The sequence below is a fragment of the Salvelinus namaycush genome, chromosome 24, assembly GCF_016432855.1.
Source record: "Salvelinus namaycush isolate Seneca chromosome 24, SaNama_1.0, whole genome shotgun sequence".
NCBI lineage: Eukaryota > Metazoa > Chordata > Actinopteri > Salmoniformes > Salmonidae > Salvelinus > Salvelinus namaycush.
Window position 1 is genome coordinate 35346126 of NC_052330.1, and position 23451 is coordinate 35369576.

Consider the following 23451-nt stretch of genomic DNA (forward strand, 5'->3'; position numbering starts at 1 on the left):
ACGGTCAGGGCGTGACAGTACCCCCCCCCCCCCCCCCCCCCCCCCCCCCCACCCACCCCCCAAAAGGGGTCATAGTAGTTTGTGGGCCAAACCATTTTGGACGCCACCCTATTACGTTCTCGTGAGAAGACCGATTTTCGGGGATGTCTCATGGTCTGACAAACATCGCTCTAGCTCTGCCACCTTTTTTAACGCAAATGCAACATCCAATGCAAAAAGCCAGATATCTCCATCTTAAATTGACGGATTTTGATGGAATAAAAAAAGAAAAGTTACTTAAATTGATGCAAATTAAAAACACAGCGGACAGTGAACCATGAATTAATTTCAGTGTGTGTGTGTGAGTGTATGTGTATGTGTATGTATGTGTATGTGTATGTGTGTGTGTGTGTGTGGTGTGTATTGATAGGGGCTATTGAATGCAGAATGACTGGACAACAAGCTCATTTCTGGATTTTGTTTCAGAACAAGTAAAGGGAGAGAGAGTCATGCCACAAAGGGACCAAATGGCAGCCTATTCCGTAGGGCACTGGTCAAAAGAAGTGAACAGGGTGCCATTTTGGACGACACAAGGGACTAGATGTGAATTCAGAACAGGACAATAGTCTTTCCATAATAGCCTATCTTTTTTATGTTAATGTGTTAATTCCCTGGTTTAAGACTTTTAACGGAGTGATTCTTATATCAGCTGGCGCAAGGCAGCTCGGGCCTCGTCCCCCACGCACTGCCCTCGGTAACAGCCACATGTCAGAATACCTCCCTGCCTCTTCATCTTTCTCTGAACACATTGAATAACATAAATAGGTATCATAAAACAATATGTCAAAGAAATGGGCTTCAGTATTTTCTCAAAATATGATTTATTTAATGTCAATCTTTGAATGTCCTTTTTTTTCTTGTTGATTTTTCATCTCCAGATGTATTCAGGACATGCTGAACTTTATTGTTCTGTTTTGTGATTCATTATAAACAAAAACAAACAATTTGCATAACAAAACAGGATGAAATATACCGGTCCAGAGATAAACATTAGGCTGATTATGAAGATGATGTGGGAGCTGACATGGAGGAAGACAAGAGTGTCTTTGGGGCCTTGGGTTACCTTTGTGGTGGCAGGTAGCCTAGTGGTTAGAGCGCTGGGCCTAAAGGTTGCTGGATTCAATCCCTGAGCTGACAAGGTAAAAATCTGTCATTCTGTAGGCCGTCATTGCAAATAAGAATTTGTTCTTAACTGACTTGCCTAGTTAAATAAAGGTTACACACATTACCTTTTCTAATGTATCCCTGTATCTGTCCATAGTGTATCCCTGTATCTCTCCAGAGTGTATCCCTGTATCTCTCCATAGTGTATCTGTAACGGTTTTCTTCCAGGGGTGAAGGAGAGGACCAAAGTGCAGCGCGGCTAGTGTTAAACATGTTTAATAAAGAACAAGTGAAACACTACAAACAACAATACAAAATAACAAATGTGCAAAAACCGACACAGACCTATCTGGTGCAGACAATCACAGAGGACAGGAAACAAACACCCACAAAATCCCAACACAAAACAAGCCTCCTATATATGATTCTCAATCAGGGACAACGATTACCATCTGCCTCTGATTGAGAACCATATTAGGCTGGACATAGAAACAGACAAACTAGACACACAACATAGAATTCCCACCCAGCTCACGTCCTGACCAACTAAACACATACAAAACAACAGAAAACAGGTCAGGAACGTGACAGAACCCCCCCCTCAAGGTGCGAACTCCGGGCGCACCCCTAAAACTCAAGGGGAGGGTCTGGGTGGGCATCTGTCCGCGGTGGCGGCTCCGGCGCAGGACGAGGACACCACTCCACCACTGTCTTTGTCCCCCTCCTTAGCGTCCTTTGAGTGGCGACCCTCGCCCACGACCTTGGCCTAAGAATCCTCCCCAAGGCCCCCACATGATTTAGGAGGTAGCTCAGGACAGAGAGGTAGCTCAGGACAGAGAGGTAGCTCAGGACAGAGAGGTAGCTCAGGACAGAGAGGTAGCTCAGGACAGAGAGGTAGCTCCGGACTGAGTGGGCAGCTCCGGACTGGGTGGCAGCTCCGGACTGGGTGGCAGCTCCGGGACTGGGTGGCAGCTCCGGACTGAATGACCGCTCCGGACTGAATGACCGCTCAGGACTGGAGGGCAGCTCATGACTGTAGGGCAGCTCATGACTGTAGGGCAGCTCATGACTGGAGGGCAGCTCATGACTGGAGGGCAGCTCATGACTGGAGGGCAGCTCATGACTGGAGGGCAGCTCATGACTGTAGGGCAGCTCTGGCAGCTCCTGACTGGCTGGCGGCTCTGGCAGCTCCTGACCGGCTGGCGTCTCTGGCAGCTCCTGACCGGCTGGCGTCTCTGGCAGCTCCTGACTGGCTGGCGTCTCTGGCAGCTCCTGACTGGCTGGCGTCTCTGGCAGCTCCTGACTGGCTGGCGTCTCTGGCAGCTCCTGACTGGCTGGCGTCTCTGGCAGCTCCTGACTGGCTGGCGTCTCTGGCAGCTCCTGACTGACGGACGGCTCTAGCGGCTCCTGACTGACGGATGGCTCTAATGGCTCGGGACAGACGGGCGGCTCTAATGGCTCGTGGCAGACGGGCGGCTCTAATGGCTCGTGGCTATTTAATATGTCTCATTGACCATTTCCCCATACATTTACTTGAGAAGCCGCAACTGAAATAATTCCCATTCTAATTTTCTCCTAATTCACTTTGAATCCTGATCACCATGCGTCCAACAGTAGTAAAATAAATGACAGAGAATGTCATTTCTGGTTCAGATAAATGACATCACATGTTGATCTCCACCAATCTCTAGGCCCTGGATTAAACCATGAGTTGTAATTACTGATGCTAAGGGTTCTGTGGCTAGGGGGAAAGAGAACACAAAGTCATCCCTCTGGATAACTTAAATGATTCAAAGATCGGCCCATTTATTTATACAGATGCTTTGGGGGAATTGTACAATAACTCAACCCAGGAAATAAATAACGCACCAAAACCAAACTTTTTTTAAACAGCCACCAAATATGCCCATTCCACCCAATCAAATGCTTTTTCAGCTTCTTTTGATTCTGCCACATATGGAACGTTCCAGTGCCTGGTATGATAGATTATATTAATAAAACCAGTGGAGATTGTCTGAACACATCCTGCTCCGTATTAACCCTGTTTGATCTGAGTGAATCAACTTTTGCATCACTGTTTCTATGCGAAAAGCCAGTACCTTAGCAATGATTTTGTAATCCACATTCAAGAGTGATACTGGGCGGAAGGATCCTCATGACAATGGATCCTTATCTTTCATTTTAAGTACTTGTAGGGTGATCGTAGTTCATTTTTCTCTAGAGCTGCTGTGAGCATAAGTAACATAGGCTTTAGTAATTTAGGACGAAAGTGTGTATAACATTCCACTGGGAATCCAACATTACCAGGGGATTTCCCAATCTCTAGATTATTGACGGCCTCCAAAAATTCACCTCGGTAATGTTTCTATCCGTATTTATTTTGTCTGGTTCCCTTATCATTGGTAAAATGGAAATCATCTATATCCTCCTTTCAGCTTTTGTTTTTGAAATTGTTAAAGTTCGTGATAAAAATGTTTTAATGACTGAGTTGATTTCAGACGGATCCATTTGTTATGCTACCATCTGGGTTTGAATTTTATAGATGGTCCGTTCTAAAACAAGCATTTTTCCCCTGCACTTTCACCTTGCTCAATGTATTGTTGTCTTGGATATCATGGGAGCAATCTCTGCAGATCAGGTGTTTTACTGTGTTATAGTGAAGCTTCAAAGTGTTCAACTGTTGAAGGGTGGTCGCATTTCTATCTAAACTGTTTTCTTTCTAAGTCTAATTCTTTATGGATCTTGTTTTTCTTACGTGAAGAGCAAGACATGATACAACCTCTCATATATACTTTAGGACAAGGACAACAGTTCGTTATCTACATTTATTTCCAAAAACCTGTCTATCTGTGTGTTGAGATATGAGGTAAACTCCTTATCTCCAAGTAATATTGTGTTGAATCACCAAGTCTTTGCTATTGGCATAGGAGGTTTGGGCTTTACCATGAAGGACTATGGGTTATGGTCAGAATTTATTCTAAGAAGGTATTTACATTCAGAAACACAGTCAATTAAAGAAAAGTTTACAATAAAAAACTTAAATGATTGATTATGAGTTGTAAATATATCAGGGAAAGGAATATTCTCTTTCAGTAGGATGTGTCACCCCTGCTCCCGGTCTCCCTGTCTGGCTCTCGTGAGCACCAGGCTGCCCTTCATTGACGCTCACCTGTCACCATCAATAAGAGCATCAGTGCTCATTGAACTCACCTGGACTCCTTCACCTTATTGTTTGCCCCTATCTATATCTGTCTGTTCCTCCATTGGTTCCCCCGTGTCAGCATTAATGTCGTTGTGTGTTCATGTCCAGACGCTGTCCTGTCCTGTTTCATGTCCGTTGTTAATTAAATGTTCACTCCCTGTACTTGCTTCTCGTCTACCAGCGTCGGATCCCTACAGGATGATTATATCTCCACAGTTCACATAGACCCATCTCTTTGATGTTGTGATGTAATACCTTAGACATGTTAGGAAGAGGATATACTGTAGTTTAGTCGAGGACTTGTCTAGAGTTACATCCCGTACACAATTCAAATCACTCCCTATATAATATTCCTGTTACATTGAGATAGTTTTCGTATATTAATGAACTTTGGTTCATCTTCATTTGGGAAACAACAGTTTCAGAAAATAGATTTTTTTCTTGTGCCAGATTTCCTTATGCATTATATAATGTCCATTTGGGTTTGTAGTAAGTTCTATAGAGGAGAATGTGGAAGGGAATGCAACCCATCCCAAGCATGTAAACAAATACGTGCACAAAATCTCTCCCGAGTGGCGCAGTGGGTCTAGGACACTGCATCTCAGTGCAAGAGGCGTCACTGCAGTACCTGGTTCGAATCCAGGCTGCATCACATATGGCCATGATTGGGAGTCTCATAGGGTGGCTCAAAATTGACCCAGGTTTGGCCGGGGTAGGCCGTCGTTGTAAATAAGAATTTGTTCTTAACTGACTTACCTAGTTAAATTAAAATCGTAAAGCTTTTTGTGTGCATGGAAAATGTTTTAGATTTTTTTATTTCAACTCATGAAAGACAGGACCAACACTTTACATGTTGCGGTAATTTTTTTTCTCTCAGTATTATATATATATATATATATATATATATACTGTATATATATATGGAAAATCATAAGTCGTATTTGATATATATATATATATACACTGCTCAAAAAAATAAAGGGAACACTTAAACAACACAATGTAACTCCAAGTCAATCACACTTCTGTGAAATCCAACTGTCCACTTTAGGAAGCAACACTGATTGACAATAAATTTCACATGCTGTTGTGCAAAATGGATAGACAAAAGGTGGAAATTATAGGCAATTAGCAAGACACCCCCAATAAAGGAGTGGTTCTGCAGGTGGTGACCACAGACCACTTCTCAGTTCCTATGCTTCCTGGCTGATGTTTTGGTCACTTTTGAATGCTGGCGGTGCTTTCACTCTAGTGGTAGCATGAGACGGAGTCTACAACCGCTACCTCCGCCTTTGTGCAAGGAGGAGCACTGCCAGAGCCCTGCAAAATGATCTCCCAGCAGGCCACAAATGTTGCATGTGTCAGCATATGGTCTCACAAGGGGTCTGAGGATCTCATCTCGGTACCTCAGTTGGCAGTCAGACTACCTCTGGCGAGCACATGGAGGGCTGTGCGGACCCCCAAGAAATGCCACCCCACACCATGACTGACCCACCGCCAAACCGGTCATGCTGGAGGATGTTGCAGGCAGCAGAACGTTCTCCACGGCGTCTCCAGACTCTGTCACGTCTGTCACATGTGCACATGTAGAGGGTCTGGGTTGCTGCGTATTCAGCTCCATTCCAAACCACTGCGGAGTGAGTGTCAGCACTATGTGTCCATGCTATGTGCAGTCAACTGGTATAATTACTACATAGTGATTATAATTAAATTCTCTTGGGTATGTGAGACAGTAGCGTCCCACCTCGTCAACAGCCAGGAAAACTGCAGGGCGCCAAATTCAAAACAACAGAAATCCCATAATTTAAATTCCTCAAACATACAAGTATTTTACACCATTTTAAAGCTACACTTGTTGTAAATCCAGCCAAAGTGTCCGATTTTCAAAAAGGTTTTACGACGAAAGCACACCAAACGATTATGTTAGGTATGAGCCAAATCACAGAAAAGGACAGCCATTTTTCCAGCCAAAGAGAGCAGTAACAAAAAGCAGAAATAGAGATAAAATTAATCACTAACCTTTGATGATCTTCATCAGATGACACTCATAGGACTTCATGTTACAACCAATACATGTATGTTTTGTTCGGTAAAGTTCATATTTATATCCCAAAATCTGAGTTTAGGCGGGACGATACTGTCTCACTTGGCAAAAAGCCTGAGACCAATGCAGAGCACCATATTCAAATGAATTACTATAAAATCAAACTTTCATTAAATCACACATGAAAGATACCAAATTAAAGCTACACTGGTTGTGAATCCAGCCAACATGTCAGAATTCAAATAGCTTTTCGGCGAAAGCATACGATGCTATTTTGAGGATAGCACCATTGTAAACTGAGAGATAAGCATATTCCAACCCTGCAGGCACGACACAAAACGCAGAAATAAAAATATAATTCATGCCTTACCTTTGACGAGCTTCTGTTGTTGCACTCCAATATGTCCCATAAACATCACAAAGGGTCCTTTTGTTTGATTAATTCCGTCGATATATATCCAAAATGTCCATTTATTTGGCGCGTTTGATCCAGAAAAACACAGGTTCCAACTTGCTCAAACGTGACGACAAATATCTCAAAGGTTACCTGTAAACTTTGCCAAAAAATGTCATACTACTTTTGTAATACAACTTCAGGTATTTTTTAACGTTAATAATCGATAAAATTGAAGACGAGATGATCTGTGTTCAATACAGGATTAAAACCAACCGTAGCCTGCCTTCTGGTCATGCGCTTCTATCTCACAGGACACCTAGAGTGACTCGACTTCAAGATGGCCGTATTTCTTCATTACACAAAGGAATAACCTCAACCAATTTCTCTAGACTGTTGACATCCAGTGGAAGCCGTAGGAACTGCAAGCAAGTCGCTTAGAAATCTTCCCAATTAAAACACTTTGAAAAGAGAGTGACTTAAAAAAAAAAAACATCTGAATGGCTTGTCCTCGGGGTTTCGCCTGCTAAATAAGTTCTGTTATACTCACAGACACGATTCAAACAGTTTCATAAACTTCAGAGTGTTTTTCTATCAAAATCTACTAATAATATGCATATCTTATTTTCTGGGGATGAGTAGCTGGCAGTTTAATTTGGGTATGCTTTTCATCCAAACGTGAAAATGCTGCCCCCTACCCTAGAGAAGTTAAGGAGCTGCTTCTTTTTTTTTGGTTACTACATGACTCCATATGTGTTATTCTACAATGTTTTGATTTGTAATTTTTTTGGGGGGTTACTATATGGCTCCATATGTGTTATTCTACAATGTTCTGAATGGTTTAACACTTTTTTGGTTACTGCATTACTCCATATGTGTTATTCTACACTGTTGTGATTGGTTTAACACTTTTGTGGTTACCACTGAATTTGGTTTGTGTGTTTTTTTGTCGTACATTCATCTCTGTTGTTCACCGTACGTTAACGGATGACTCCTGTTGAAAAACAATTGGCTCAATCCGGTATGGGTGGGTAGAGTTCACTCTTTAAAACCGTCGGATTGGTCCATGATGTGCAAACTCCACCCTCCAGCACACCAGTTCACACCAGCTGAATTAAATCCAGAGATTGAAATGAAGTTCATTGGCTTGACAGCTGTACATAATTAGCCAGCCAGGTTAGAAGGGTCTGGGACTCCTTTATGAGGTGCAACCAAAACAGCTGTTAGACAAAGCAACAGGGATATTCTTGCAGGCTGTCTGTCTAGCATTAATTCTGAATACTGTTGTGGTTTTGATCACTAAAATGGCTGTGACTTTTGGACTCTCTTTGAGGTTAGTTTTTCAATGTATTCATCTGGTTGGTTTACCTTGTTTTAAAGTGTTCACTGGTTATTTATGTATAACTGTCTGAATGTTTTGTAGTGTTTCTTGGATTTGCTGCCTGCTAATTGGAGGGATAACTTGTTTAAGCCTTAAAGGTGTGTTTTTGTTTACAATACTTCAGTTCAAATCACAGTAGTCTATTTCCGATAGCTTAAAGCTGGCATTTTACCACAATGTTTTCTTTGTTTCCTAGGTAATGCTAATGGGCATGCTGCCTACACTGGACCTGAACCAACTGGAACCTATGCCCAAGCAAGTGTGGTGTCTGGGCCAAATGCTAAAGCTACTGGCCACAATGCCTTGTCAAGTGTGAAGTCCGGTCCAAATGCCTCAGCAGATGCAACTGCCAACCGCGCCTCAGCAGAAGCTTCCGGCCCCCGCGCCTCAGCAGAAGCTTCCGGCCCCCGCGCCTCAGCAGAAGCTTCCGGCCCCCGCGCCTCAGCAGAAGCTTCCGGCCCCCGCGCCTCAGCAGAAGCTTCCGGCCCCCGCGCCTCAGCAGAAGCTTCCGGCCCCCGCGCCTCAGCAGAAGCTTCCGGCCCCCGCGCCTCAGCAGGTGCGGCCGGCCCCCGCGCCTCAGCAGAAGCTTCCGGCCCCCGCGCCTCAGCAGGTGCGGCCGGCCCCCGCGCCTCAGCAGGTGCGGCCGGCCCCCGCGCCTCAGCAGGTGCGGCCGGCCCCCGCGCCTCAGCAGGTGCGGCCGGCCCCCGCGCCTCAGCAGGTGCGGCCGGCCCCCGCGCCTCAGCAGGTGCGGCCGGCCCCGGCCTCAGCAGGTGCGGCCGGCCCCCGCGCCTCAGCAGGTGCGGCCGGCCCCCGCGCCTCAGCAGGTGCGGCCGGCCCCCGCGCCTCAGCAGAAGCGACAAGCCTTGAACAGACGGCCCGACCCCTCAACAAGCTAGATAGGGAGATCATAATTTGGTTTGCCCAACTCCTTAATCGTCTTTCCCCTGTTACAGTGCCTCCTTTTGAAGAAAAGGGCAAAGGTAACTGAGGTGGGGAAATATGCCAACTAATGCACTTGTTTGAAATGAGGTTCTCCTTCACTGGCGCATAGTCATGCAAATTGTTTTACATGGGTGGACGCTACATTGGTAGGAATTGTTTTTTATAACCATACGACTAAAATTGACACCTGATTTGGCGATATTGCTGACACTTTTAGGTTCTACGGTTATGCTTTTGATTTAGCCTGGTGTTCCTGCTACTCTTGCATGATTTGCTCAATAAACCATTTGACTTTCTAAATACCTTGTCCTTCAAATATGTTCTCTTCTGCCTACCATGTGAACCACACTTGGCCAAACACAAAGAAATACAAAACATAGAAAAAGAACATAGAATGCCCACCCAAATCACACCCTGACCAAACCAAAATAGAGACATAAAAAGCTCTCTACGGTCAGGGCGTGACAGTACCCCCCCCCCCCCCCCCCCCCCCCCCCCCCCCCCCCCCCCCCAAAAGGGGTCATAGTAGTTTGTGGGCCAAACCATTTTGGACGCCACCTATACGTTCTCGTGAGAAGACCGATTTTCGGGGATGTCTCATGGTCTGACAAACATCGCTCTAGCTCTGCCACCTTTTTTAACGCAAATGCAACATCCAATGCAAAAAGCCAGATATCTCCATCTTAAATTGACGGATTTTGATGGAATAAAAAAAGAAAAGTTACTTAAATTGATGCAAATTAAAAACACAGCGACAGTGAACCATGAATTAATTTCAGTGTGTGTGTGTGAGTGTATGTGTATGTGTATGTATGTGTATGTGTATGTGTGTGTGTGTGTGTGTGTGTATTGATAGGGGCTATTGAATGCAGAATGACTGGACAACAAGCTCATTTCTGGATTTTGTTTCAGAACAAGTAAAGGGAGAGAGAGTCATGCCACAAAGGGACCAAATGGCAGCCTATTCCGTAGGGCACTGGTCAAAAGAAGTGATCAGGGTGCCATTTTGGACGACACTAGGGACTAGATGTGAATTCAGAACAGGACAATAGTCTTTCCATAATAGCCTATCTTTTTTATGTTAATGTGTTAATTCCCTGGTTTAAGACTTTTAACGGAGTGATTCTTATATCAGCTGGCGCAAGGCAGCTCGGGCCTCGTCCCCCACGCACTGCCCTCGGTAACAGCCACATGTCAGAATACCTCCCTGCCTCTTCATCTTTCTCTGAACACATTGAATAACATAAATAGGTATCATAAAACAATATGTCAAAGAAATGGGCTTCAGTATTTTCTCAAAATATGATTTATTTAATGTCAATCTTTGAATTGTCCTTTTTTTTCTTGTTGATTTTTCATCTCCAGATGTATTCAGGACATGCTGAACTTTATTGTTCTGTTTTGTGATTCATTATAAACAAAAACAAACAATTTGCATAACAAAACAGGATGAAATATACCGGCCAGAGATAAACATTAGGCTGATTATGAAGATGATGTGGGAGCTGACATGGAGGAAGACAAGAGTGTCTTTGGGGCCTTGGGTTACCTTTGTGGTGGCAGGTAGCCTAGTGGTTAGAGCGCTGGGCCTAAAGGTTGCTGGATTCAATCCCTGAGCTGACAAGGTAAAAATCTGTCATTCTGTAGGCCGTCATTGCAAATAAGAATTTGTTCTTAACTGACTTGCCTAGTTAAATAAAGGTTACACACATTACCTTTTCTAATGTATCCCTGTATCTGTCCATAGTGTATCCCTGTATCTCTCCAGAGTGTATCCCTGTATCTCTCCATAGTGTATCTGTAACGGTTTTCTTCCAGGGGTGAAGGAGAGGACCAAAGTGCAGCGCGGCTAGTGTTAAACATGTTTAATAAAGAACAAGTGAAACACTACAAACAACAATACAAAATAACAAATGTGCAAAAACCGACACAGACCTATCTGGTGCAGACAATCACAGAGACAGGAAACAAACACCCACAAAATCCCAACACAAAACAAGCCTCCTATATATGATTCTCAATCAGGGACAACGATTACCATCTGCCTCTGATTGAGAACCATATTAGGCTGGACATAGAAACAGACAAACTAGACACACAACATAGAATTCCCACCCAGCTCACGTCCTGACCAACTAAACACATACAAAACAACAGAAAACAGGTCAGGAACGTGACAGAACCCCCCCCTCAAGGTGCGAACTCCGGGCGCACCCCTAAAACTCAAGGGGAGGGTCTGGGTGGGCATCTGTCCGCGGTGGCGGCTCCGGCGCAGGACGAGGACACCACTCCACCACTGTCTTTGTCCCCCTCCTTAGCGTCCTTTGAGTGGCGACCCTCGCCCACGACCTTGGCCTAAGAATCCTCCCCAAGGCCCCCACATGATTTAGGAGGTAGCTCAGGACAGAGAGGTAGCTCAGGACAGAGAGGTAGCTCAGGACAGAGAGGTAGCTCAGGACAGAGAGGTAGCTCAGGACAGAGAGGTAGCTCCGGACTGAGTGGCAGCTCCGGACTGGGTGGCAGCTCCGGACTGAGTGGCAGCTCCGGACTGAGTGGCAGCTCCGGACTGAATGACCGCTCCGGACTGAATGACCGCTCCGGACTGGAGGGCAGCTCATGACTGTAGGGCAGCTCATGACTGTAGGGCAGCTCATGACTGGAGGGCAGCTCATGACTGGAGGGCAGCTCATGACTGGAGGGCAGCTCATGACTGGAGGGCAGCTCATGACTGTAGGGCAGCTCTGGCAAGCTCCTGACTGGCTGGCGGCTCTGGCAGCTCCTGACCGGCTGGCGTCTCTGGCAGCTCCTGACCGGCTGGCGTCTCTGGCAGCTCCTGACTGGCTGGCGTCTCTGGCAGCTCCTGACTGGCTGGCGTCTCTGGCAGCTCCTGACTGGCTGGCGTCTCTGGCAGCTCCTGACTGGCTGGCGTCTCTGGCAGCTCCTGACTGGCTGGCGTCTCTGGCAGCTCCTGACTGACGGACGGCTCTAGCGGCTCCTGACTGACGGATGGCTCTAATGGCTCGGGACAGACGGGCGGCTCTAATGGCTCGTGGCAGACGGGCGGCTCTAATGGCTCGTGGCTATTTAATATGTCTCATTGACCATTTCCCCATACATTTACTTGAGAAGCCGCAACTGAAATAATTCCCATTTCTAATTTTCTCCTAATTCACTTTGAATCCTGATCACCATGCGTCCAACAGTAGTAAAAATAAATGACAGAGAATGTCATTTCTGGTTCAGATAAATGACATCACATGTTGATCTCCACCAATCTCTATCCTCTGGATTAAACAACGAGTTGTAATTACTGATGCTAAGGGTTCTGTGGCTAGGGGGAAAGAGAACACAAAGTCATCCCTCTGGATAACTTAAATGATTCAAAGATCGGCCCATTTATTTATACAGATGCTTTGGGGGAATTGTACAATAACTCAACCCAGGAAATAAATAACGCACCAAAACCAAACTTTTTTTAAACAGCCACCAAATATGCCCATTCCACCCAATCAAATGCTTTTTCAGCTTCTTTTGATTCTGCCACATATGGAACGTTCCAGTGCCTGGTATGATAGATTATATTAATAAAACCAGTGGAGATTGTCTGAACACATCCTGCTCCGTATTAACCCTGTTTGATCTGAGTGAATCAACTTTTGCATCACTGTTTCTATGCGAAAAGCCAGTACCTTAGCAATGATTTTGTAATCCACATTCAAGAGTGATACTGGGCGGAAGGATCCTCATGACAATGGATCCTTATCTTTCATTTTAAGTACTTGTAGGGTGATCGTAGTTCATTTTTCTCTAGAGCTGCTGTGAGCATAAGTAACATAGGCTTTAGTAATTTAGGACGAAAGTGTGTATAACATTCCACTGGGAATCCAACATTACCAGGGGATTTCCCAATCTCTAGATTATTGACGGCCTCCAAAAATTCACCTCGGTAATGTTTCTATCCGTATTTATTTTGTCTGGTTCCCTTATCATTGGTAAAATGGAAATCATCTATATCCTCCTTTCAGCTTTTGTTTTTGAAATTGTTAAAGTTCGTGATAAAAATGTTTTAATGACTGAGTTGATTTCAGACGGATCCATTTGTTATGCTACCATCTGGGTTTGAATTTTATAGATGGTCCGTTCTAAAACAAGCATTTTTCCCCTGCACTTTCACCTTGCTCAATGTATTGTTGTCTTGGATATCATGGGAGCAATCTCTGCAGATCAGGTGTTTTACTGTGTTATAGTGAAGCTTCAAAGTGTTCAACTGTTGAAGGGTGGTCGCATTTCTATCTAAACTGTTTTCTTTCTAAGTCTAATTCTTTATGGATCTTGTTTTTCTTACGTGAAGAGCAAGACATGATACAACCTCTCATATATACTTTAGGACAAGGACAACAGTTCGTTATCTACATTTATTTCCAAAAACCTGTCTATCTGTGTGTTGAGATATGAGGTAAACTCCTTATCTCCAAGTAATATTGTGTTGAATCACCAAGTCTTTGCTATTGGCATAGGAGGTTTGGGCTTTACCATGAAGGACTATGGGTTATGGTCAGAATTTATTCTAAGAAGGTATTTACATTCAGAAACACAGTCAATTAAAGAAAAGTTTACAATAAAAAAACTTAAATGATTGATTATGAGTTGTAAATATATCAGGGAAAGGAATATTCTCTTTCAGTAGGATGTGTCACCCCTGCTCCCGGTCTCCCTGTCTGGCTCTCGTGAGCACCAGGCTGCCCTTCATGACGCTCACCTGTCACCATCAATAAGAGCATCAGTGCTCATTGAACTCACCTGGACTCCTTCACCTTATTGTTTGCCCCTATCTATATCTGTCTGTTCCTCCATTGGTTCCCCCGTGTCAGCATTAATGTCGTTGTGTGTTCATGTCCAGACGCTGTCCTGTCCTGTTTCATGTCCGTTGTTAATTAAATGTTCACTCCCTGTACTTGCTTCTCGTCTACCAGCGTCGATCCATACAGGATGATTATATCTCCACAGTTCACATAGACCCATCTCTTTGATGTTGTGATGTAATACCTTAGACATGTTAGGAAGAGGATATACTGTAGTTTAGTCGAGGACTTGTCTAGAGTTACATCCCGTACACAATTCAAATCACTCCCTATATAATATTCCTGTTACATTGAGATAGTTTTCGTATATTAATGAACTTTGGTTCATCTTCATTTGGGAAACAACAGTTCAGAAAATAGATTTTTTTCTTGTGCCAGATTTCCTTTATGCATTATATAATGTCCATTTGGGTTTGTAGTAAGTTCTATAGAGGAGAATGTGGAAGGGAATGCAACCCATCCCAAGCATGTAAACAAATACGTGCACAAAATCTCTCCCGAGTGGCGCAGTGGTCTAGGACACTGCATCTCAGTGCAAGAGGCGTCACTGCAGTACCTGGTTCGAATCCAGGCTGCATCACATATGGCCATGATTGGGAGTCTCATAGGGTGGCTCAAAATTGACCCAGGTTTGGCCGGGGTAGGCCGTCGTTGTAAATAAGAATTTGTTCTTAACTGACTTACCTAGTTAAATTAAAATCGTAAAGCTTTTTGTGTGCATGGAAAATGTTTTAGATTTTTTTATTTCAACTCATGAAAGACAGGACCAACACTTTACATGTTGCGGTAATTTTTTTTCTCTCAGTATTATATATATATATATATATATATATATACTGTATATATATATATGGAAAATCATAAGTCGTATTTGATATATATATATATATACACTGCTCAAAAAAATAAAGGGAACACTTAAACAACACAATGTAACTCCAAGTCAATCACACTTCTGTGAAATCCAACTGTCCACTTAGGAAGCAACACTGATTGACAATAAATTTCACATGCTGTTGTGCAAATGGAATAGACAAAAGGTGGAAATTATAGGCAATTAGCAAGACACCCCCAATAAAGGAGTGGTTCTGCAGGTGGTGACCACAGACCACTTCTCAGTTCCTATGCTTCCTGGCTGATGTTTTGGTCACTTTTGAATGCTGGCGGTGCTTTCACTCTAGTGGTAGCATGAGACGGAGTCTACAACCGCTACCTCCGCCTTTGTGCAAGGAGGAGCACTGCCAGAGCCCTGCAAAATGATCTCCAGCAGGCCACAAATGTGCATGTGTCAGCATATGGTCTCACAAGGGGTCTGAGGATCTCATCTCGGTACCTAGTGGCAGTCAGACTACCTCTGGCGAGCACATGGAGGGCTGTGCGGACCCCCAAAGAAATGCCACCCCACACCATGACTGACCCACCGCCAAACCGGTCATGCTGGAGGATGTTGCAGGCAGCAGAACGTTCTCCACGGCGTCTCCAGACTCTGTCACGTCTGTCACATGTGCACATGTAGAGGGTCTGGGTTGCTGCGTATTCAGCTCCATTCCAAACCACTGCGGAGTGAGTGTCAGCACTATGTGTCCATGCTATGTGCAGTCAACTGGTATAATTACTACATAGTGATTATAATTAAATTCTCTTGGGTATGTGAGACAGTAGCGTCCCACCTCGTCAACAGCCAGGAAAACTGCAGGGCGCCAAATTCAAAACAACAGAAATCCCATAATTTAAATTCCTCAAACATACAAGTATTTTACACCATTTTAAAGCTACACTTGTTGTAAATCCAGCCAAAGTGTCCGATTTCAAAAAGGTTTTACGACGAAAGCACACCAAACGATTATGTTAGGTATGAGCCAAATCACAGAAAAAGACAGCCATTTTTCCAGCCAAAGAGAGCAGTAACAAAAAGCAGAAATAGAGATAAAATTAATCACTAACCTTTGATGATCTTCATCAGATGACACTCATAGGACTTCATGTTACACAATACATGTATGTTTTGTTCGGTAAAGTTCATATTTATATCCCAAAATCTGAGTTTAGGCGGGACGATACTGTCTCACTTGGCAAAAAGCCTGAGACAATGCAGAGCACCATATTCAAATGAATTACTATAAAATCAAACTTTCATTAAATCACACATGAAAGATACCAAATTAAAGCTACACTGGTTGTGAATCCAGCCAACATGTCAGAATTCAAATAGGCTTTTCGGCGAAAGCATACGATGCTATTTTGAGGATAGCACCATTGTAAACTGAGAGATAAGCATATTCCAACCCTGCAGGCACGACACAAAACGCAGAAATAAAAATATAATTCATGCCTTACCTTTGACGAGCTTCTGTTGTTGGCACTCCAATATGTCCCATAAACATCACAAAGGGTCCTTTTGTTTGATTAATTCCGTCGATATATATCCAAAATGTCCATTTATTTGGCGCGTTTGATCCAGAAAAACACAGGTTCCAACTTGCTCAAACGTGACGACAAAATATCTCAAAGGTTACCTGTAAACTTTGCCAAAAAATGTCATACTACTTTTGTAATACAACTTCAGGTATTTTTTAACGTTAATAATCGATAAAATTGAAGACGAGATGATCTGTGTTCAATACAGGATTAAAACCAACCGTAGCCTGCCTTCTGGTCATGCGCTTCTATCTCACAGGACACCTAGAGTGACTCGACTTCAAGATGGCCGTATTTCTTCATTACACAAAGGAATAACCTCAACCAATTTCTCTAGACTGTTGACATCCAGTGGAAGCCGTAGGAACTGCAAGCAAGTCGCTTAGAAATCTTCCCAATTAAAACACTTTGAAAAGAGAGTGACTTAAAAAAAAAAAACATCTGAATGGCTTGTCCTCGGGGTTTCGCCTGCTAAATAAGTTCTGTTATACTCACAGACACGATTCAAACAGTTTCATAAACTTCAGAGTGTTTTCTATCAAAATCTACTAATAATATGCATATCTTATTTTCTGGGGATGAGTAGCTGGCAGTTTAATTTGGGTATGCTTTTCATCCAAACGTGAAAATGCTGCCCCCTACCCTAGAGAAGTTAAGGAGCTGCTTCTTTTTTTTTGGTTACTACATGACTCCATATGTGTTATTCTACAATGTTTTGATTTGTAATTTTTTTGGGGGGTTACTATATGGCTCCATATGTGTTATTCTACAATGTTCTGAATGGTTTAACACTTTTTTGGTTACTGCATTACTCCATATGTGTTATTCTACACTGTTGTGATTGGTTTAACACTTTTGTGGTTACCACTGAATTTGGTTTGTGTGTTTTTTTGTCGTACATTCATCTCTGTTGTTCACCGTACGTTAACGGATGACTCCTGTTGAAAAACAATTGGCTCAATCCGGTATGGGTGGGTAGAGTTCACTCTTTAAAACCGTCGGATTGGTCCATGATGTGCAAACTCCACCCTCCAGCACACCAGTTCACACCAGCTGAATTAAATCCAGAGATTGAAATGAAGTTCATTGGCTTGACAGCTGTACATAATTAGCCAGCCAGGTTAGAAGGGTCTGGGACTCCTTTATGAGGTGCAACCAAAACAGCTGTTAGACAAAGCAACAGGGATATTCTTGCAGGCTGTCTGTCTAGCATTAATTCTGAATACTGTTGTGGTTTTGATCACTAAAATGGCTGTGACTTTTGGACTCTCTTTGAGGTTAGTTTTTCAATGTATTCATCTGGTTGGTTTACCTTGTTTTAAAGTGTTCACTGGTTATTTATGTATAACTGTCTGAATGTTTTGTAGTGTTTCTTGGATTTGCTGCCTGCTAATTGGAGGGATAACTTGTTTAAGCCTTAAAGGTGTGTTTTTGTTTACAATACTTCAGTTCAAATCACAGTAGTCTATTTCCGATAGCTTAAAGCTGGCATTTTACCACAATGTTTTCTTTGTTTCCTAGGTAATGCTAATGGGCATGCTGCCTACACTGGACCTGAACCAACTGGAACCTATGCCCAAGCAAGTGTGGTGTCTGGGCCAAATGCTAAAGCTACTGGCCACAATGCCTTGTCAAGTGTGAAGTCCGGTCCAAATGCCTCAGCAGATGCAACTGCCAACCGCGCCTCAGCAGAAGCTTCCGGCCCCCGCGCCTCAGCAGAAGCTTCCGGCCCCCGCGCCTCAGCAGAAGCTTCCGGCCCCCGCGCCTCAGCAGAAGCTTCCGGCCCCCGCGCCTCAGCAGAAGCTTCCGGCCCCCGCGCCTCAGCAGAAGCTTCCGGCCCCCGCGCCTCAGCAGAAGCTTCCGGCCCCCGCGCCTCAGCAGGTGCGGCCGGCCCCCGCGCCTCAGCAGAAGCTTCCGGCCCCCGCGCCTCAGCAGGTGCGGCCGGCCCCCGCGCCTCAGCAGGTGCGGCCGGCCCCCGCGCCTCAGCAGGTGCGGCCGGCCCCCGCGCCTCAGCAGGTGCGGCCGGCCCCCGCGCCTCAGCAGGTGCGGCCGGCCCCCGCGCCTCAGCAGGTGCGGCCGGCCCCCGCGCCTCAGCAGGTGCGGCCGGCCCCCGCGCCTCAGCAGGTGCGGCCGGCCCCCGCGCCTCAGCAGAAGCGGCCGGCCCCCGCGCCTCAGCAGAAGCGGCCGGCCCCCGCGCCTCAGCAGAAGCGACAAGCCTTGAACAGACGGCCCGACCCCTCAACAAGCTAGATAGGGAGATCATAATTTGGTTTGCCCAACTCCTTAATCGTCTTTCCCCTGTTACAGTGCCTCCTTTTGAAGAAAAGGGCAAAGGTAACTGAGGTGGGGAAATATGCCAACTAATGCACTTGTTTGAAATGAGGTTCTCCTTCACTGGCGCATAGTCATGCAAATTGTTTTACATGGGTGGACGCTACATTGGTAGGAATTGTTTTTATAACCATACGACTAAAATTGACACCTGATTTGGCGATATTGCTGACACTTTTAGGTTCTACGGTTATGCTTTTGATTTAGCCTGGTGTTCCTGCTACTCTTGCATGATTTGCTCAATAAACCATTTGACTTTCTAAATACCTTGTCCTTCAAATATGTTCTCTTCTGCCTACCATGTGAACCACACTTGGCCAAACACAAAGAAATACAAAACATAGAAAAAGAACATAGAATGCCCACCCAAATCACACCCTGACCAAACCAAAATAGAGACATAAAAAGCTCTCTACGGTCAGGGCGTGACAGTACCCCCCCCCCCCCCCCCCCCCCCCCCCCCCCCCCCCCCAAAGGGGTCATAGTAGTTTGTGGGCCAAACCATTTTGGACGCCACCTATACGTTCTCGTGAGAAGACCGATTTTCGGGGATGTCTCATGGTCTGACAAACATCGCTCTAGCTCTGCCACCTTTTTTAACGCAAATGCAACATCCAATGCAAAAAGCCAGATATCTTAAATTGACGGATTTTGATGGAATAAAAAAAGAAAAGTTACTTAAATTGATGCAAATTAAAAACACAGCGACAGTGAACCATGAATTAATTTCAGTGTGTGTGTGTGTGTGTGTGTGTGTGTGAGTGTATGTGTATGTGTATGTATGTGTATGTGTGTGTGTGTGTGTGTGTGTATTGATAGGGGCTATTGAATGCAGAATGACTGGACAACAAGCTCATTTCTGGATTTTGTTTCAGAACAAGTAAAGGGAGAGAGAGTCATGCCACAAAGGGACCAAATGGCAGCCTATTCCGTAGGGCACTGGTCAAAAGAAGTGAACAGGGTGCCATTTTGGACGACACAAGGGACTAGATGTGAATTCAGAACAGGACAATAGTCTTTCCATAATAGCCTATCTTTTTTATGTTAATGTGTTAATTCCCTGGTTTAAGACTTTTAACGGAGTGATTCTTATATCAGCTGGCGCAAGGCAGCTCGGGCCTCGTCCCCCACGCACTGCCCTCGGTAACAGCCACATGTCAGAATACCTCCCTGCCTCTTCATCTTTCTCTGAACACATTGAATAACATAAATAGGTATCATAAAACAATATGTCAAAGAAATGGGCTTCAGTATTTTCTCAAAATATGATTTATTTAATGTCAATCTTTGAATTGTCCTTTTTTTTCTTGTTGATTTTTTTCATGCATCTCCAGATGTATTCAGGACATGCTGAACTTTATTGTTCTGTTTTGTGATTCATTATAAACAAAAACAAACAATTTGCATAACAAAACAGGATGAAATATACCGGTCCAGAGATAAACATTAGGCTGATTATGAAGATGATGTGGGAGCTGACATGGAGGAAGACAAGAGTGTCTTTGGGGCCTTGGGTTACCTTTGTGGTGGCAGGTAGCCTAGTGGTTAGAGCGCTGGGCCTAAAGGTTGCTGGATTCAATCCCTGAGCTGACAAGGTAAAAATCTGTCATTCTGTAGGCCGTCATTGCAAATACGAATTTGTTCTTAACTGACTTGCCTAGTTAAATAAAGGTTACACACATTACCTTTTCTAATGTATCCCTGTATCTGTCCATAGTGTATCCCTGTATCTCTCCAGAGTGTATCCCTGTATCTCTCCATAGTGTATCTGTAACGGTTTTCTTCCAGGGGTGAAGGAGAGGACCAAAGTGCAGCGCGGCTAGTGTTAAACATGTTTAATAAAGAACAAGTGAAACACTACAAACAACAATACAAAATAACAAATGTGCAAAAACCGACACAGACCTATCTGGTGCAGACAATCACAGAGACAGGAAACAAACACCCACAAAATCCCAACACAAAACAAGCCTCCTATATATGATTCTCAATCAGGGACAACGATTACCATCTGCCTCTGATTGAGAACCATATTAGGCTGGACATAGAAACAGACAAACTAGACACACAACATAGAATTCCCACCCAGCTCACGTCCTGACCAACTAAACACATACAAAACAACAGAAAACAGGTCAGGAACGTGACAGAACCCCCCCCTCAAGGTGCGAACTCCGGGCGCACCCCTAAAACTCAAGGGGAGGGTCTGGGTGGGCATCTGTCCGCGGTGGCGGCTCCGGCGCAGGACGAGGACACCACTCCACCACTGTCTTTGTCCCCCTCCTTAGCGTCCTTTGAGTGGCGACCCTCGCCCACGACCTTGGCCTAAGAATCCTCCCCAAGGCCCCCACATGATTTAGGAGGTAGCTCAGGACAGAGAGGTAGCTCAGGACAGAGAGGTAGCTCAGGACAGAGAGGTAGCTCCGGACTGAGTGGCAGCTCCGGACTGGGTGGCAGCTCCGGACTGGGTGGCAGCTCCGGACTGGGTGGCAGCTCCGGACTGAATGACCGCTCCGGACTGAATGACCGCTCCGGACTGGAGGGCAGCTCATGACTGTAGGGCAGCTCATGACTGTAGGGCAGCTCATGACTGGAGGGCAGCTCATGACTGGAGGGCAGCTCATGACTGGAGGGCAGCTCATGACTGGAGGGCAGCTCATGACTGTAGGGCAGCTCTGGCAGCTCCTGACTGGCTGGCGGCTCTGGCAGCTCCTGACCGGCTGGCGTCTCTGGCAGCTCCTGACCGGCTGGCGTCTCTGGCAGCTCCTGACTGGCTGGCGTCTCTGGCAGCTCCTGACTGGCTGGCGTCTCTGGCAGCTCCTGACTGGCTGGCGTCTCTGGCAGCTCCTGACTGGCTGGCGTCTCTGGCAGCTCCTGACTGGCTGGCGTCTCTGGCAGCTCCTGACTGACGGACGGCTCTAGCGGCTCCTGACTGACGGATGGCTCTAATGGCTCGGGACAGACGGGCGGCTCTAATGGCTCGTGGCAGACGGGCGGCTCTAATGGCTCGTGGCTATTTAATATGTCTCATTGACCATTTCCCCATACATTTACTTGAGAAGCCGCAACTGAAATAATTCCCATTTCTAATTTTCTCCTAATTCACTTTGAATCCTGATCACCATGCGTCCAACAGTAGTAAAAATAAATGACAGAGAATGTCATTTCTGGTTCAGATAAATGACATCACATGTTGATCTCCACCAATCTCTAGGCCCTGGATTAAACCATGAGTTGTAATTACTGATGCTAAGGGTTCTGTGGCTAGGGGGAAAGAGAACACAAAGTCATCCCTCTGGATAACTTAAATGATTCAAAGATCGGCCCATTTATTTATACAGATGCTTTGGGGGAATTGTACAATAACTCAACCCAGGAAATAAATAACGCACCAAAACCAAACTTTTTTTAAACAGCCACCAAATATGCCCATTCCACCCAATCAAATGCTTTTTCAGCTTCTTTTGATTCTGCCACATATGGAACGTTCCAGTGCCTGGTATGATAGATTATATTAATAAAACCAGTGGAGATTGTCTGAACACATCCTGCTCCGTATTAACCCTGTTTGATCTGAGTGAATCAACTTTTGCATCACTGTTTCTATGCGAAAAGCCAGTACCTTAGCAATGATTTTGTAATCCACATTCAAGAGTGATACTGGGCGGAAGGATCCTCATGACAATGGATCCTTATCTTTCATTTTAAGTACTTGTAGGGTGATCGTAGTTCATTTTTCTCTAGAGCTGCTGTGAGCATAAGTAACATAGGCTTTAGTAATTTAGGACGAAAGTGTGTATAACATTCCACTGGGAATCCAACATTACCAGGGGATTTCCCAATCTCTAGATTATTGACGGCCTCCAAAAATTCACCTCGGTAATGTTTCTATCCGTATTTATTTTGTCTGGTTCCCTTATCATTGGTAAAATGGAAATCATCTATATCCTCCTTTCAGCTTTTGTTTTTGAAATTGTTAAAGTTCGTGATAAAAATGTTTTAATGACTGAGTTGATTTCAGACGGATCCATTTGTTATGCTACCATCTGGGTTTGAATTTTATAGATGGTCCGTTCTAAAACAAGCATTTTTCCCCTGCACTTTCACCTTGCTCAATGTATTGTTGTCTTGGATATCATGGGAGCAATCTCTGCAGATCAGGTGTTTTACTGTGTTATAGTGAAGCTTCAAAGTGTTCAACTGTTGAAGGGTGGTCGCATTTCTATCTAAACTGTTTTCTTTCTAAGTCTAATTCTTTATGGATCTTGTTTTTCTTACGTGAAGAGCAAGACATGATACAACCTCTCATATATACTTTAGGACAAGGACAACAGTTCGTTATCTACATTTATTTCCAAAAACCTGTCTATCTGTGTGTTGAGATATGAGGTAAACTCCTTATCTCCAAGTAATATTGTGTTGAATCACCAAGTCTTTGCTATTGGCATAGGAGGTTTGGGCTTTACCATGAAGGACTATGGGTTATGGTCAGAATTTATTCTAAGAAGGTATTTACATTCAGAAACACAGTCAATTAAAGAAAAGTTTACAATAAAAAAACTTAAATGATTGATTATGAGTTGTAAATATATCAGGGAAAGGAATATTCTCTTTCAGTAGGATGTGTCACCCCTGCTCCCGGTCTCCCTGTCTGGCTCTCGTGAGCACCAGGCTGCCCTTCATGACGCTCACCTGTCACCATCAATAAGAGCATCAGTGCTCATTGAACTCACC